Source organism: Passer domesticus, chromosome W (assembly GCF_036417665.1).
Source record: "Passer domesticus isolate bPasDom1 chromosome W, bPasDom1.hap1, whole genome shotgun sequence".
Taxonomy (NCBI): domain Eukaryota; kingdom Metazoa; phylum Chordata; class Aves; order Passeriformes; family Passeridae; genus Passer; species Passer domesticus.
This window is the reverse complement of record NC_087511.1, coordinates 29,719,070-29,734,270: the sequence shown is the minus strand read 5'-3', so window position 1 is coordinate 29,734,270 and position 15,201 is coordinate 29,719,070.

Sequence of the window (15,201 nt, the reverse complement as noted above, 5' to 3'; positions counted from 1 at the left end):
GCAGCCGGCCACTCCGGGCCACCGGGCCCTGGACACGAACGATGGCCTTTCCCCAGAGAAACAAAACTCACCAGGCCAGGTTCCTGATGTCAGTTTGCAGGAGGCACTTGGCACTGTCAAACCAGCCACAGTTGCCTGTGGGGGCACCTTGCATCTCGGCGGCATCCGGATCCGTGCGGAATTTCAGCAGGCAACCGGCCAATCTGGGCCACCGGGACCTGGACACGAACGATGGCCATTCCACAGAGAAACAAAACTCACGCGGCCAGGTTCCTGATGTCAGTTTGCAGGAGGCACTTGGCTCTGTCAAACCAGCCACAGTTGCTTGAGGGGGCACCTTTCATCGGGGCGGCATCCTGATCCGTGCGGAATTTCAGCAGGCAGCTGTCCACTCCGGGCCACCGGGCCCTGGATATGAACCATGGCCTTTCGCCAGAGAAAAAAAAGTCACGAGGCCCGGTTCCTGATGTCAGTTTGCAGGAGGCACTCGGCATTGTCAAATCAGCCACAGGTCCTTGCGGGGGCCACTTTCATCAGGGCGGCATCCTGATCCGTGCGGAATTTCAGCAGGCAGCCGGCCATTCCGGGCCAACGGGCCCTGGCTAAGAACCATGGCCTTTGCCTAGAGAAACAAAACTCAACAGGCCAGGTTCCTGATGTCAGTTTGCAGGTGGCACTTGGCACTGTCAAACCAGCCACAGTTGCCTGTGGGGGCACCTTGCCTCTGGGAGGCATCCCGATCGGTGAGGAATTTCAGCAGGCAGCCATCCACTCCGGGCCACCGGGGCCTGGCTATCAACAATCGCCTTTCCCCAGAGAAACAAAAGTCACCAGGCCAGGTTCCTGATGTCAGTTTGCAGGAGGCACTTGGCACTGACAAACCAGCCACAGTTGCCTGTGGGGGCTCCTTGCATCTCGGCGGCATCCTGATCCGTGCGGAATTTCAGCAGGCAGCCAGCCACTTTGGGCCACCGGGCCCTAAACGCGAACGATGGCCTTTCCCCAGAGAAACAAAACTCACCAGGCCAGGTTCCTGATGTCAGTTTGCAGGAGGCACTTGGCACTGTCAAACCAGCCACAGTTGCCTGTGGGGGCACCTTGCATCTCGGCGGCATACTGATCCGCGCGGAATTTCAGCAGGCAGCCGGCCACTCCGGGCCACCGGGCCTGTCTATGAACCATGGCCTTTCCCCAGAGAAAAAAAAGGCACCAGGCCAGGTTCCTGATGTCAGTTTGCTGGAGGCACTTGGCACTGTCAAACCAGCCACAGTTGCCTGTGGGGGCACCTTGCATCTGGGACGTATCCTGATCCGTGCAGGATTTCAGTAGGCAGCCCGCCACTCCGGTCCAACAGGCCCTGGAGACGAACGATGGCCATTCCACAGAGAAACAAAAGTCACCCGGCCAGGTTCCTGATGTCAGTTTGCAGGAGGCACTTGGCACTGTCAAACCAGCCACAGCTGCCTGTGGGGGCACCTTGCATCTGGGAGGTATCCTGATCCGTGCGGAATTTCAGCAGGCACCCGGCCACTCCTGGCCACGGGGCCCTGGACACGAACGATGGCCTTTCCCCAGAGAAACAAAAGTCACCAGGCCAGATTCCTGATGTCAGTTTGCAGGCGGCACTTGGCACTGTCAAACCAGCCACAGTTGCCTGTGGGGGCACCATGTATTGGGCCGGCATCCTGATCCGTGCGGAATTTGAGCAGGCAGGCGCCCTCTCCGGGCCACCGGGCCCTGGCTATGAACCATGGCCTTTCCCCAGAGAAACAAAAGTCAACAGGCCAGGTTCCTGATGTCAGTTTGCAGGAGGCACATGGCACTGTCAAACCAGCCACAGTTGCTGGAGGGGGCACCTTTCATCGTGGCGGCATCCTGATCCGTGCGGAATTTGAGCAGGCAGCCGGCCTCTCCGGGCCACCGGGCCCTGGCTATGAACCATGGCCTTTAGCCAGAGAAACAAAAGTCACCAGGCCAGGTTCCTGATGTCAGTTGGCAGGAGGCACATGGCACTGTCAAACCAGCCACAGTTGCTTGAGGGGGCACCTTTCATCGGGGCGGCAGCCTGATCTGTGCGGAATTTCCGCAGGCAGACGGCCTATCCGGGCCACCGGGCCCTGGCTATGAACCATGGCCTTTCGCCAGAGAAACAAAAGTCGACAGGCCAGGTTCCTGATGTCATTTTGAAGGAGGCACTTGGCACTGTCAAACCAGCCACAGTTCCTTGAGGGGGCACCTTGCATCTGGGAGGTATCCTGATCCGCGCGGAATTTCAGCAGGCAGCCGGCCACTCCGGGCCACCGGGCCTGTCTATGAACCATGGCCTTTCCCCAGAGAAAAAAAAGGCACCAGGCCAGGTTCCTGATGTCAGTTTGCTGGAGGCACTTGGCACTGTCAAACCAGCCACAGTTGCCTGTGGGGGCACCTTGCATCTGGGACGTATCCTGATCCGTGCAGGATTTCAGTAGGCAGCCCGCCACTCCGGTCCAACAGGCCCTGGAGAGGAACGATGGCCATTCCACAGAGAAACAAAAGTCACCCGGCCAGGTTCCTGATGTCAGTTTGCAGGAGGCACTTGGCACTGTCAAACCAGCCACAGCTGCCTGTGGGGGCACCTTGCATCTGGGAGGTATCCTGATCCGTGCGGAATTTCAGCAGGCACCCGGCCACTCCTGGCCACAGGGCCCTGGACACGAACGATGGCCTTTCCCCAGAGAAACAAAAGTCACCAGGCCAGATTCCTGATGTCAGTTTGCAGGCGGCACTTGGCACTGTCAAACCAGCCACAGTTGCCTGTGGGGGCACCATGTATTGGGCCGGCATCCTGATCCGTGCGGAATTTGAGCAGGCAGGCGGCCTCTCCGGGCCACCGGGCCCTGGCTATGAACCATGGCCTTTCCCCAGAGAAACAAAAGTCAACAGGCCAGGTTCCTGATGTCAGTTTGCAGGAGGCACATGGCACTGTCAAACCAGCCACAGTTGCTGGAGGGGGCACCTTTCATCGTGGCGGCATCCTGATCCGTGCGGAATTTGAGCAGGCAGCCGGCCTCTCCGGGCCACCGGGCCCTGGCTATGAACCATGGCCTTTAGCCAGAGAAACAAAAGTCACCAGGCCAGGTTCCTGATGTCAGTTGGCAGGAGGCACATGGCACTGTCAAACCAGCCACAGTTGCTTGAGGGGGCACCTTTCATCGGGGCGGCAGCCTGATCTGTGCGGAATTTCCGCAGGCAGACGGCCTATCCGGGCCACCGGGCCCTGGCTATGAACCATGGCCTTTCGCCAGAGAAACAAAAGTCGACAGGCCAGGTTCCTGATGTCAGTTTGAAGGAGGCACTTGGCACTGTCAAACCAGCCACAGTTGCTTGAGGGGGCACCTTGCATCTGGGAGGTATCCTGATCCGTGCGGAATTTTTGCAGGCAGCCGGCCTCTCCAGGCCACCGGGCCCTGGATATGAACCACGGACTTTCCCCAGAGAAAAAAAAGTCACCAGGCCAGGTTCCTGATGTCAGTTTGCAGGAGGCACTTGGCGCTGTCAAACCAACCAGACTTGCTTGAGGGGGCACCTTGCATCTGGGCGGCATCCTGATCCGTGCGGAATTTCAACAGGCAGCCGGCCACTCCGGGCCAACGGGCCCTGGAGAAGAAGGATGTCATTTCCCCAGAGAAACAAAAGTCACCAGGCCAGGTTCCTGATGTCAGTTTGCAGGAGGCACTTGGCTCTCTCAAACCAGTCACAGTTGCCTGTGCGGGCACCTTGCATCTGGGCGCCATCCTCATCCGTGCAGAATTTCAGCAGGCAGCCGGCCACTCCGGGCCACCACGCCCTGCTACAAAAAACAATGGTCTTTCCCCTGAGAAACAAATGTCACCAGGCCAGGTTCCTGATGTCAGTTTGCAGGAGGCACTTGGCACTGTGAAACCAGCCACAGTTGCCTGTGGGGGCACCTTGCAGCTGGGAGGTATCCTGATCCGTGCGGAATTTCAGCGGGCACCCGGCCACTCCGGGCCACCGCGCCCTGGACACGAACGATGGTCTTTCTCCTGAGAAACAAAACTCACCAGGCCAGGATCCTGATGTCAGTTTGCAGGAAGCACTTGGCACTGTCAAACCAGCCACAGTTGCCTGTGGGGGCACCTTTCATCTGGGAGGCATCCTGATCCGTGTGGAATTTCAGCAGGCAACCGGCCACTCCGGGCCACCGGGCCCTGGACACGAACGATGGCCATTCCACAGAGAAACAAAACTCACCCGGCCAGGTTCCTGATGTCAGTTTGCAGGAGGCACTTGGCGCTGTCAAACCAGCCACAGTTGCCTGTGGGGGCACCTTGCATCTGGGAGGTATCCTGATCCGTGCGGGATTTCAGCAGGCAGACGGCCACTCCGGGCCACCGGGCCCTGGACACGAAGGATGGCCTTTCCCCTGAGAAACAAAACTCAGCAGGCCAGGTTCCTGATGTCAGTTTGCAGGAGGCACTTGGCACTGTCAAACCAGCCACAGTTGCCTGTGGGGGCACCTTGCATCTGGGATGTATCCTGATCCGTGCGGGATTTCAGCCGGCAGCCCGCCACTCCGGTCCAACAGGCCCTGGAGACGAAGGATGGCCTTTGCCTAGAGAAACAAAACTCAACAGGCCAGGTTCCTGATGTCAGTTTGCAGGCGGCACTTGGCACTGTCAAACCAGCCACAGTTGCCTGTGGGGGCACCTTGCCTCTGGGAGGCATCCCGATCGGTGAGGAATTTCAGCAGGCAGCCAGCCATTCCGGGCCACCGGGACCTGGCTATCAACACTCACCTTTCCCCAGAGAAACAAAAGTCACCAGGCCAGGTTCCTGATGTCAGTTTGCAGGAGGCACTTGGCACTGACAAACCAGCCACAGTTGCCTGTGGGGGCTCCTTGCATCTCGGCGGCATCCTGGTCCGTGCGGAATTTCAGCAGGCAGCCAGCCACTTTGGGCCACCGGGCCCTAAACGCGAACGATGGCCTTTCCCCAGAGAAACAAAACTCACCAGGCCAGGTTCCTGATGTCAGTTTGCAGGAGACACTCGGCACTGTCAAACCAGCCACAGTTGCCTGTGGGGGCACCTTGCATCTCGGCGGCATACTGATCCGCGCGGAATTTCAGCAGGCAGCCGGCCACTCCGGTCCAACAGGCCCTGGAGACGAACGATGGCCATTCCACAGAGAAACAAAACTCACCAGGCCAGGTTCCTGATGTCAGTTTGCAGGAGGCACTTGGCACGGTCAAACCAGCCACAGTTGCCTGTGGGGGCACCTTGCGTGTGGGAGGAATCCTAATCGGTGAGGAATTTCAGCAGGCAGCCGGCCACTTTGGGCCACCAGGCCCTAAACACGAACGATGGCCTTTCCCCACAGAAACAGGAGACTCCAGGCCAGGTTCCTGATGTCAGGTTGCAGGAGGCGCTTGGCACTGTCAAACCAGCCACAGTTGCTTGAAGGGGCACCTTGCCTCTGGGTCGTATCCTGCTGCGTGTGGAACTTCAGCAGGCAGCCGGCCACTCCGGCCATCGAGCCGTCGCTGTGAACCAAGGCCTTTCCCCAGAGAAAAAAACCTCACGAGGTCAGGTTCCTGATGTCAGTTTGCAGGAGGCACTTGGCACTGTCAAAACAGCCACAGTTGCCTGTGGGGGCACCTTGCATCTCGGCGGCATCCGGATCCGTGCGGAATTTCAGCAGGCAGCCGGCCACTCCGGGCCACCGGGCCCTGGACATGAACGATGGCCATTCCACAGAGAAACAAAACTCACACGGCCAGGTTCCTGATGTCAGTTTGCAGGAGGCACTTGGCACTGTCAAACCAGCCACAGTTGCCTGTGGGGGCACCTTGCGTGTGGGAGGTATCCTGATCCGTGCGGAATTTCAGCATGCAGCTGGCCACTCCGGGCCACCGGGACCTGGACATGAACCATGGCCTTTCCCCAGAGAAACAAAACTCACCAGGCCAGGTTCCTGATGTCAGTTTGCAGGTGGCACTTGGCACTGTGAAACCAGCCACAGTTGCCTGTGGGGGCACCTTGCAGCTGGGAGGTATCCTGATCCGTGCGGAATTTCAGCGGGCACCCGGCCACTCTGGGCCACCGCGCCCTGGACACGAACGATGGTCTTTCACCGGAGAAACAAAACTCACCAGGCCAGGTTCCTGATGTCAGTTTGCAGGAGGCACTTGGCACTGTCAAACCAGCCACAGTTGCCTGTGGGGGCACCTTTCATCTGGGAGGCATCCTGATCCGTGTGGAATTTCAGCAGGCAACCAGCCACTCCGGGCCACCGGGCCCTGGACACGAACGATGGCCATTCCACAGAGAAACAAAACTCACCCGGACCGGTTCCTGATGTCAATTTGCAGGAGGCACTTGGCACTGTCAAACCAGCCACAGTTGCCTGTGGGGGCACCTTGCATCTGGGACGTATCCTGATCCGTGAGGGATTTCAGCAGGCAGCCGGCCACTCCGGGCCACCGGGCCCTGGACACGAACGATGGCCTTTCCCCAGAGAAACAAAACTCACCAGGCCAGGTTCCTGATGTCAGTTTGCAGGAGGCACTTGGCACTGTCAAACCAGCCACAGTTGCCTGTGGGGGCACCTTGCATCTCGGCGGCATCCGGATCCGTGCGGAATTTCAGCAGGCAACCGGCCAATCTGGGCCACCGGGACCTGGACACGAACGATGGCCATTCCACAGAGAAACAAAACTCACGCGGCCAGGTTCCTGATGTCAGTTTGCAGGAGGCACTTGGCTCTGTCAAACCAGCCACAGTTGCTTGAGGGGGCACCTTTCATCGGGGCGGCATCCTGATCCGTGCGGAATTTCAGCAGGCAGCTGTCCACTCCGGGCCACCGGGCCCTGGATATGAACCATGGCCTTTCGCCAGAGAAAAAAAAGTCACGAGGCCCGGTTCCTGATGTCAGTTTGCAGGAGGCACTCGGCATTGTCAAATCAGCCACAGGTCCTTGCGGGGACCACTTTCATCAGGGCGGCATCCTGATCCGTGCGGAATTTCAGCAGGCAGCCGGCCATTCCGGGCCAACGGGCCCTGGCTAAGAACCATGGCCTTTGCCTAGAGAAACAAAACTCAACAGGCCAGGTTCCTGATGTCAGTTTGCAGGTGGCACTTGGCACTGTCAAACCAGCCACAGTTGCCTGTGGGGGCACCTTGCCTCTGGGAGGCATCCCGATCGGTGAGGAATTTCAGCAGGCAGCCATCCACTCCGGGCCACCGGGGCCTGGCTATCAACAATCGCCTTTCCCCAGAGAAACAAAAGTCACCAGGCCAGGTTCCTGATGTCAGTTTGCAGGAGGCACTTGGCACTGACAAACCAGCCACAGTTGCCTGTGGGGGCTCCTTGCATCTCGGCGGCATCCTGATCCGTGCGGAATTTCAGCAGGCAGCCAGCCACTTTGGGCCACCGGGCCCTAAACGCGAACGATGGCCTTTCCCCAGAGAAACAAAACTCACCAGGCCAGGTTCCTGATGTCAGTTTGCAGGAGGCACTTGGCACTGTCAAACCAGCCACAGTTGCCTGTGGGGGCACCTTGCATCTCGGCGGCATACTGATCCGCGCGGAATTTCAGCAGGCAGCCGGCCACTCCGGGCCACCGGGCCTGTCTATGAACCATGGCCTTTCCCCAGAGAAAAAAAAGGCACCAGGCCAGGTTCCTGATGTCAGTTTGCTGGAGGCACTTGGCACTGTCAAACCAGCCACAGTTGCCTGTGGGGGCACCTTGCATCTGGGACGTATCCTGATCCGTGCAGGATTTCAGTAGGCAGCCCGCCACTCCGGTCCAACAGGCCCTGGAGACGAACGATGGCCATTCCACAGAGAAACAAAAGTCACCCGGCCAGGTTCCTGATGTCAGTTTGCAGGAGGCACTTGGCACTGTCAAACCAGCCACAGCTGCCTGTGGGGGCACCTTGCATCTGGGAGGTATCCTGATCCGTGCGGAATTTGAGCAGGCAGGCGGCCTCTCCGGGCCACCGGGCCCTGGCTATGAACCATGGCCTTTCCCCAGAGAAACAAAAGTCAACAGGCCAGGTTCCTGATGTCAGTTTGCAGGAGGCACATGGCACTGTCAAACCAGCCACAGTTGCTGGAGGGGGCACCTTTCATCGTGGCGGCATCCTGATCCGTGCGGAATTTGAGCAGGCAGCCGGCCTCTCCGGGCCACCGGGCCCTGGCTATGAACCATGGCCTTTAGCCAGAGAAACAAAAGTCACCAGGCCAGGTTCCTGATGTCAGTTGGCAGGAGGCACTTGGCACTGTCAAACCAGCCACAGTTGCTTGAGGGGGCACCTTTCATCGGGGCGGCAGCCTGATCTGTGCGGAATTTCCGCAGGCAGACGGCCTATCCGGGCCACCGGGCCCTGGCTATGAACCATGGCCTTTCGCCAGAGAAACAAAAGTCGACAGGCCAGGTTCCTGATGTCAGTTTGAAGGAGGCACTTGGCACTGTCAAACCAGCCACAGTTGCTTGAGGGGGCACCTTGCATCTGGGAGGTATCCTGATCCGCGCGGAATTTCAGCAGGCAGCCGGCCACTCCGGGCCACCGGGCCTGTCTATGAACCATGGCCTTTCCCCAGAGAAAAAAAAGGCACCAGGCCAGGTTCCTGATGTCAGTTTGCTGGAGGCACTTGGCACTGTCAAACCAGCCACAGTTGCCTGTGGGGGCACCTTGCATCTGGGACGTATCCTGATCCGTGCAGGATTTCAGTAGGCAGCCCGCCACTCCGGTCCAACAGGCCCTGGAGACGAACGATGGCCATTCCACAGAGAAACAAAAGTCACCCGGCCAGGTTCCTGATGTCAGTTTGCAGGAGGCACTTGGCACTGTCAAACCAGCCACAGCTGCCTGTGGGGGCACCTTGCATCTGGGAGGTATCCTGATCCGTGCGGAATTTCAGCAGGCACCCGGCCACTCCTGGCCACGGGGCCCTGGACACGAACGATGGCCTTTCCCCAGAGAAACAAAAGTCACCAGGCCAGATTCCTGATGTCAGTTTGCAGGCGGCACTTGGCACTGTCAAACCAGCCACAGTTGCCTGTGGGGGCACCATGTATTGGGCCGGCATCCTGATCCGTGCGGAATTTGAGCAGGCAGGCGGCCTCTCCGGGCCACCGGGCCCTGGCTATGAACCATGGCCTTTCCCCAGAGAAACAAAAGTCAACAGGCCAGGTTCCTGATGTCAGTTTGCAGGAGGCACATGGCACTGTCAAACCAGCCACAGTTGCTGGAGGGGGCACCTTTCATCGTGGCGGCATCCTGATCCGTGCGGAATTTGAGCAGGCAGCCGGCCTCTCCGGGCCACCGGGCCCTGGCTATGAACCATGGCCTTTAGCCAGAGAAACAAAAGTCACCAGGCCAGGTTCCTGATGTCAGTTGGCAGGAGGCACATGGCACTGTCAAACCAGCCACAGTTGCTTGAGGGGGCACCTTTCATCGGGGCGGCAGCCTGATCTGTGCGGAATTTCCGCAGGCAGACGGCCTATCCGGGCCACCGGGCCCTGGCTATGAACCATGGCCTTTCGCCAGAGAAACAAAAGTCGACAGGCCAGGTTCCTGATGTCAGTTTGAAGGAGGCACTTGGCACTGTCAAACCAGCCACAGTTGCTTGAGGGGGCACCTTGCATCTGGGAGGTATCCTGATCCGTGCGGAATTTTTGCAGGCAGCCGGCCTCTCCAGGCCACCGGGCCCTGGATATGAACCACGGACTTTCCCCAGAGAAAAAAAAGTCACCAGGCCAGGTTCCTGATGTCAGTTTGCAGGAGGCACTTGGCGCTGTCAAACCAACCACACTTGCTTGAGGGGGCACCTTGCATCTGGGCGGCATCCTGATCCGTGCGGAATTTCAACAGGCAGCCGGCCACTCCGGGCCAACGGGCCCTGGAGAAGAAGGATGTCATTTCCCCAGAGAAACAAAAGTCACCAGGCCAGGTTCCTGATGTCAGTTTGCAGGAGGCACTTGGCTCTCTCAAACCAGTCACAGTTGCCTGTGCGGGCACCTTGCATCTGGGCGCCATCCTCATCCGTGCGGAATTTGAGCAGGCAGCCGGCCACTCCGGGCCACCACGCCCTGCTACAAAAAACAATGGTCTTTCCCCTGAGAAACAAATGTCACCAGGCCAGGTTCCTGATGTCAGTTGGCAGGAGGCACATGGCACTGTCAAACCAGCCACAGTTGCTTGAGGGGGCACCTTTCATCGGGGCGGCAGCCTGATCTGTGCGGAATTTCCGCAGGCAGACGGCCTCTCCGGGCCACCGGGCCCCGGCTATGAACCATGGCCTTTCGCCAGAGAAACAAAAGTCGACAGGCCAGGTTCCTGATGTCAGTTTGAAGGAGGCACTTGGCACTGTCAAACCAGCCACAGTTGCTTGAGGGGGCACCTTGCATCTGGGAGGTATCCTGATCCGTGCGGAATTTCCGCAGGCAGCCGGCCTCTCCAGGCCACCGGGCCCTGGATATGAACCACGGACTTTCCCCAGAGAAACAAAAGTCACCAGGCCAGGTTCCTGATGTCAGTTTGCAGGAGGCACTTGGCGCTGTCAAACCAACCACACTTGCTTGAGGGGGCACCTTGCATCTGGGCGGCATCCTGATCCGTGCGGAATTTCAACAGGCAGCCGGCCACTCCGGGCCAACGGGCCCTGGAGAAGAAGGATGTCATTTCCCCAGAGAAACAAAAGTCACCAGGCCAGGTTCCTGATGTCAGTTTGCAGGAGGCACTTGGCTCTCTCAAACCAGTCACAGTTGCCTGTGCGGGCACCTTGCATCTGGGCGCCATCCTCATCCGTGCGGAATTTGAGCAGGCAGCCGGCCACTCCGGGCCACCACGCCCTGCTACAAAAAACAATGGTCTTTCCCCTGAGAAACAAATGTCACCAGGCCAGGTTCCTGATGTCAGTTTGCAGGAGGCACTTGGCACTGTCAAACCAGACACAGTTGCCTGTTGGGGCACCTTTCATCTGGGACGTATCCTGATCCGTGAGGGATTTCAGCAGGCAGCCGGCCACTCCGGGCCACCGGGCCCTGGATATGAACCAAGGCCTTTCCCCAGAGAAACAAAACTCACCAGGCCAGGTTCCTGATGTCAGTTTGCAGGAGGCACTTGGCACTGTGAAACCAGCCACAGTTGCCTGTGGGGGCACCTTGCAGCTGGGAGTTATCCTGATCCGTGCGGAATTTCAGCGGGCACCCGGCCACTCCGGGCCACCGCGCCCTGGACACGAACGATGGTCTTTCTCCTGAGAAACAAAACTCACCCGGCCAGGTTCCTGATGTCAGTTTGCAGGAGGCACTTGGCACTGTCAAACCAGCCACAGTTGCCTGTGGGGGCACCTTGCATCTGGGACGTATCCTGATGCGTGCGGGATTTCAGCAGGCAGCCGGCCACTCCGGGCCACCGGGCCCTGGACACGAACGATGGCCTTTCCCCAGAGAAACAAAACTCACCAGGCCAGGTTCCTGATGTCAGTTTGCAGGAGGCACTTGGCACTGTCAAACCAGCCACAGTTGCCTGTGGGGGCACCTTGCATCTCGGCGGCATCCGGATCCGTGCGGAATTTCAGCAGGCAACCGGCCACTCCGGGCCACCGGGCCCTGGACACGAACGATGGCCATTCCACAGAGAAACAAAACTCAGCAGGCCAGGTTCCTGATGTCAGTTTGCAGGAGGCACTTGGCACTGTCAAACCAGCCACAGTTGCCTGTGGGGGCACCTTGCATCTGGGACGTATCCTGATCCGTGCGGGATTTCAGCAGGCAGCCCGCCACTCCGGTCCAACAGGCCCTGGAGACGAAGGATGGCCTTTGCCTAGAGAAACAAAACTCAACAGGCCAGGTTCCTGATGTCAGTTTGCAGGCGGCACTTGGCACTGTCAAACCAGCCACAGTTGCCTGTGGGGGCACCTTGCCTCTGGGAGGCATCCCGATCGGTGAGGAATTTCAGCAGGCAGCCAGCCATTCCGGGCCACCGGGACCTGGCTATCAACACTCAAATTTCCCCAGAGAAACAAAAGTCACCAGGCCAGGTTCCTGATGTCAGTTTGCAGGAGGCACTTGGCACTGACAAACCAGCCACAGTTGCCTGTGGGGGCTCCTTGCATCTCGGCGGCATCCTGGTCCGTGCGGAATTTCAGCAGGCAGCCAGCCACTTTGGGCCACCGGGCCCTAAACGCGAACGATGGCCTTTCCCCAGAGAAACAAAACTCACCAGGCCAGGTTCCTGATGTCAGTTTGCAGGAGGCACTTGGCACTGTCAAACCAGCCACAGTTGCCTGTGGGGGCACCTTCAGTCCAGGAGGCATCCTGATCGGTGCGGAATTTCACCAGGCAGCCAGCCACTCCGGGCCACTGGGCCCTGGACACGAACGATGGCCTTTCCCCAACGAAACAAAAGTCACCAGGCCAGGGTCCTGATGTCAGTTTGTAGGAGACACTCGGCACTGTCAAACCAGCCACAGTTGCCTGTGGGGGCACCTTGCATCTCGGCGGCATACTGATCCGCGCGGAATTTCAGCAGGCACCCGGCCACTCCGGTCCAACAGGCCCTGGAGACGAACGATGGCCATTCCACAGAGAAACAAAACTCACCAGGCCAGGTTCCTGATGTCAGTTTGCAGGAGGCACTTGGCACTGTCAAACCAGCCACAGCTGCCTGTGGGGGCACCTTGCATCTGGGAGGTATCCTGATCCGTGCGGAATTTCAGCAGGCACCCGGCCACTCCTGGCCACGGGGCCCTGGACACGAACGATGGCCTTTCCCCAGAGAAACAAAAGTCACCAGGCCAGGTTCCTGATGTCAGTTTGCAGGAGGCACTTGGCACTGTCAAACCAGCCACAGTTGCCTGTGGGGGCACCTTGCATCTGGGAGGTATCCTGATCCATGAGGGATTTCAGCAGGCAGCCGGCCACTCCGGGCCACCGGGACCTGGCGATCAACAATCGCCATTTCCCAGAGAAACAAAAGTCACCAGGCCAGGTTCCTGATGTCATTTTGCAGGAGGCACTTGGCACTGTCAAACCAGCCACAGTTGCCTGTTGGGGCACCTTGCCTCTGGGTCGTATCCCGCTGCGTGTGGAATTTCAGCAGGCAGCCGGCCACTCCGGGCCACCGAGCCGTCGCTATGAACCAAGGCCTTTCCCCAGCGAAACAAAACTCACCAGGCCAGGTTCCTGATGTCAGTTTGCAGGAGGCACATGGCACTGTCAAAACAGCCACAGTTGCCTGTGGTGGCACCTTGCATCTGGGACGTATCCTGATCCGTGCGGGATTTCAGCAGGCAGCCCGCCACTCCGGTCCAACAGGCCCTGGAGACGAAGGATGGCCTTTGCCTAGAGAAACAAAAGTCAACAGGCCAGGTTCCTGATGTCAGTTTGCAGGTGGCACTTGGCACTGTCAAACCAGCCACAGTTGCCTGTGGGGGCACCTTGCGTGTGGGAGGAATCCTAATCGGTGAGGAATTTCAGCAGGCAGCCGGCCACTTTGGGCCACCGCGCCCTAAACACGAACGATGGCCTTTCCCCAGAGAAACAGGAGACTCCAGGCCAGGTTCCTGATGTCAGGTTGCAGGAGGCGCTTGGCACTGTCAAACCAGCCACAGTTGCTTGAAGGGGCACCTTGCCTCTGGGTCGTATCCTGCTGCGTGTGGAACTTCAGCAGGCAGCCGGCCACTCCGGCCATCGAGCCGTCGCTGTGAACCAAGGCCTTTCCCCAGAGAAAAAAACCTCACGAGGTCAGGTTCCTGATGTCAGTTTGCAGGAGGCACTTGGCACTGTCAAAACAGCCACAGTTGCCTGTGGGGGCACCTTGCATCTCGGCGGCATCCGGATCCGTGCGGAATTTCAGCAGGCAGCCGGCCACTCCGGGCCACCGGGCCCTGGACATGAACGATGGCCATTCCACAGAGAAACAAAACTCACGCGGCCAGGTTCCTGAAGTCAGTTTGCAGGAGGCACTTGGCACTGTCAAACCAGCCACAGTTGCCTGTGGGGGCACCTTGCGTGTGGGAGGTATCCTGATCCGTGCGGAATTTCAGCATGCAGCTGGCCACTCCGGGCCACCGGGACCTGGACATGAACCATGGCCTTTCCCCAGAGAAACAAAACTCACCAGGCCAGGTTCCTGATGTCAGTTTGCAGGAGGCACTTGGCACTGTGAAACCAGCCACAGTTGCCTGTGGGGGCACCTTGCAGCTGGGAGGTATCCTGATCCGTGCGGAATTTCAGCGGGCACCCGGCCACTCGGGGCCACCGCGCCCTGGACACGAACGATGGTCTTTCACCTGAGAAACAAAACTCACCAGGCCAGGTTCCTGATGTCAGTTTGCAGGAGGCACTTGGCACTGTCAAACCAGCCACAGTTGCCTGTGGGGGCACCTTTCATCTGGGAGGCATCCTGATCCGTGTGGAATTTCAGCAGGCAACCAGCCACTCCGGGCCACCGGGCCCTGGACACGAACGATGGCCATTCCACAGAGAAACAAAACTCACCCGGACCGGTTCCTGATGTCAGTTTGCAGGAGGCACTTGGCACTGTCAAACCAGCCACAGTTGCCTGTGGGGGCACCTTGCATCTGGGACGTATCCTGATCCGTGCAGGATTTCAGTAGGCAGCCCGCCACTCCGGTCCAACAGGCCCTGGAGACGAACGATGGCCATTCCACAGAGAAACAAAAGTCACCCGGCCAGGTTCCTGATGTCAGTTTGCAGGAGGCACTTGGCACTGTCAAACCAGCCACAGTTGCCTGTGGGGGCACCTTGCCTCTGGGAGGTATCCCGATCGGTGAGGAATTTCAGCAGGCAGCCAGCCATTCCGGGCCACCGGGACCTGGCTATCAACACTCACCTTTCCCCAGAGAAACAAAAGTCACCAGGCCAGGTTCCTGATGTCAGTTTGCAGGAGGCACTTGGCACTGACAAACCAGCCACAGTTGCCTGTGGGGGCTCCTTGCATCTCGGCGGCATCCTGGTCCGTGCGGAATTTCAGCAGGCAGCCAGCCACTTTGGGCCACCGGGCCCTAAACGCGAACGATGGCCTTTCACCAGAGAAACAAAACTCACCAGGCCAGGTTCCTGATGTCAGTTTGCAGGAGGCACTTGGCACTGTCAAACCAGCCACAGTTGCCTGTGGGGGCACCTTCAGTCCGGGAGGCATCCTGATCGGTGCGGAATTTCACCAGG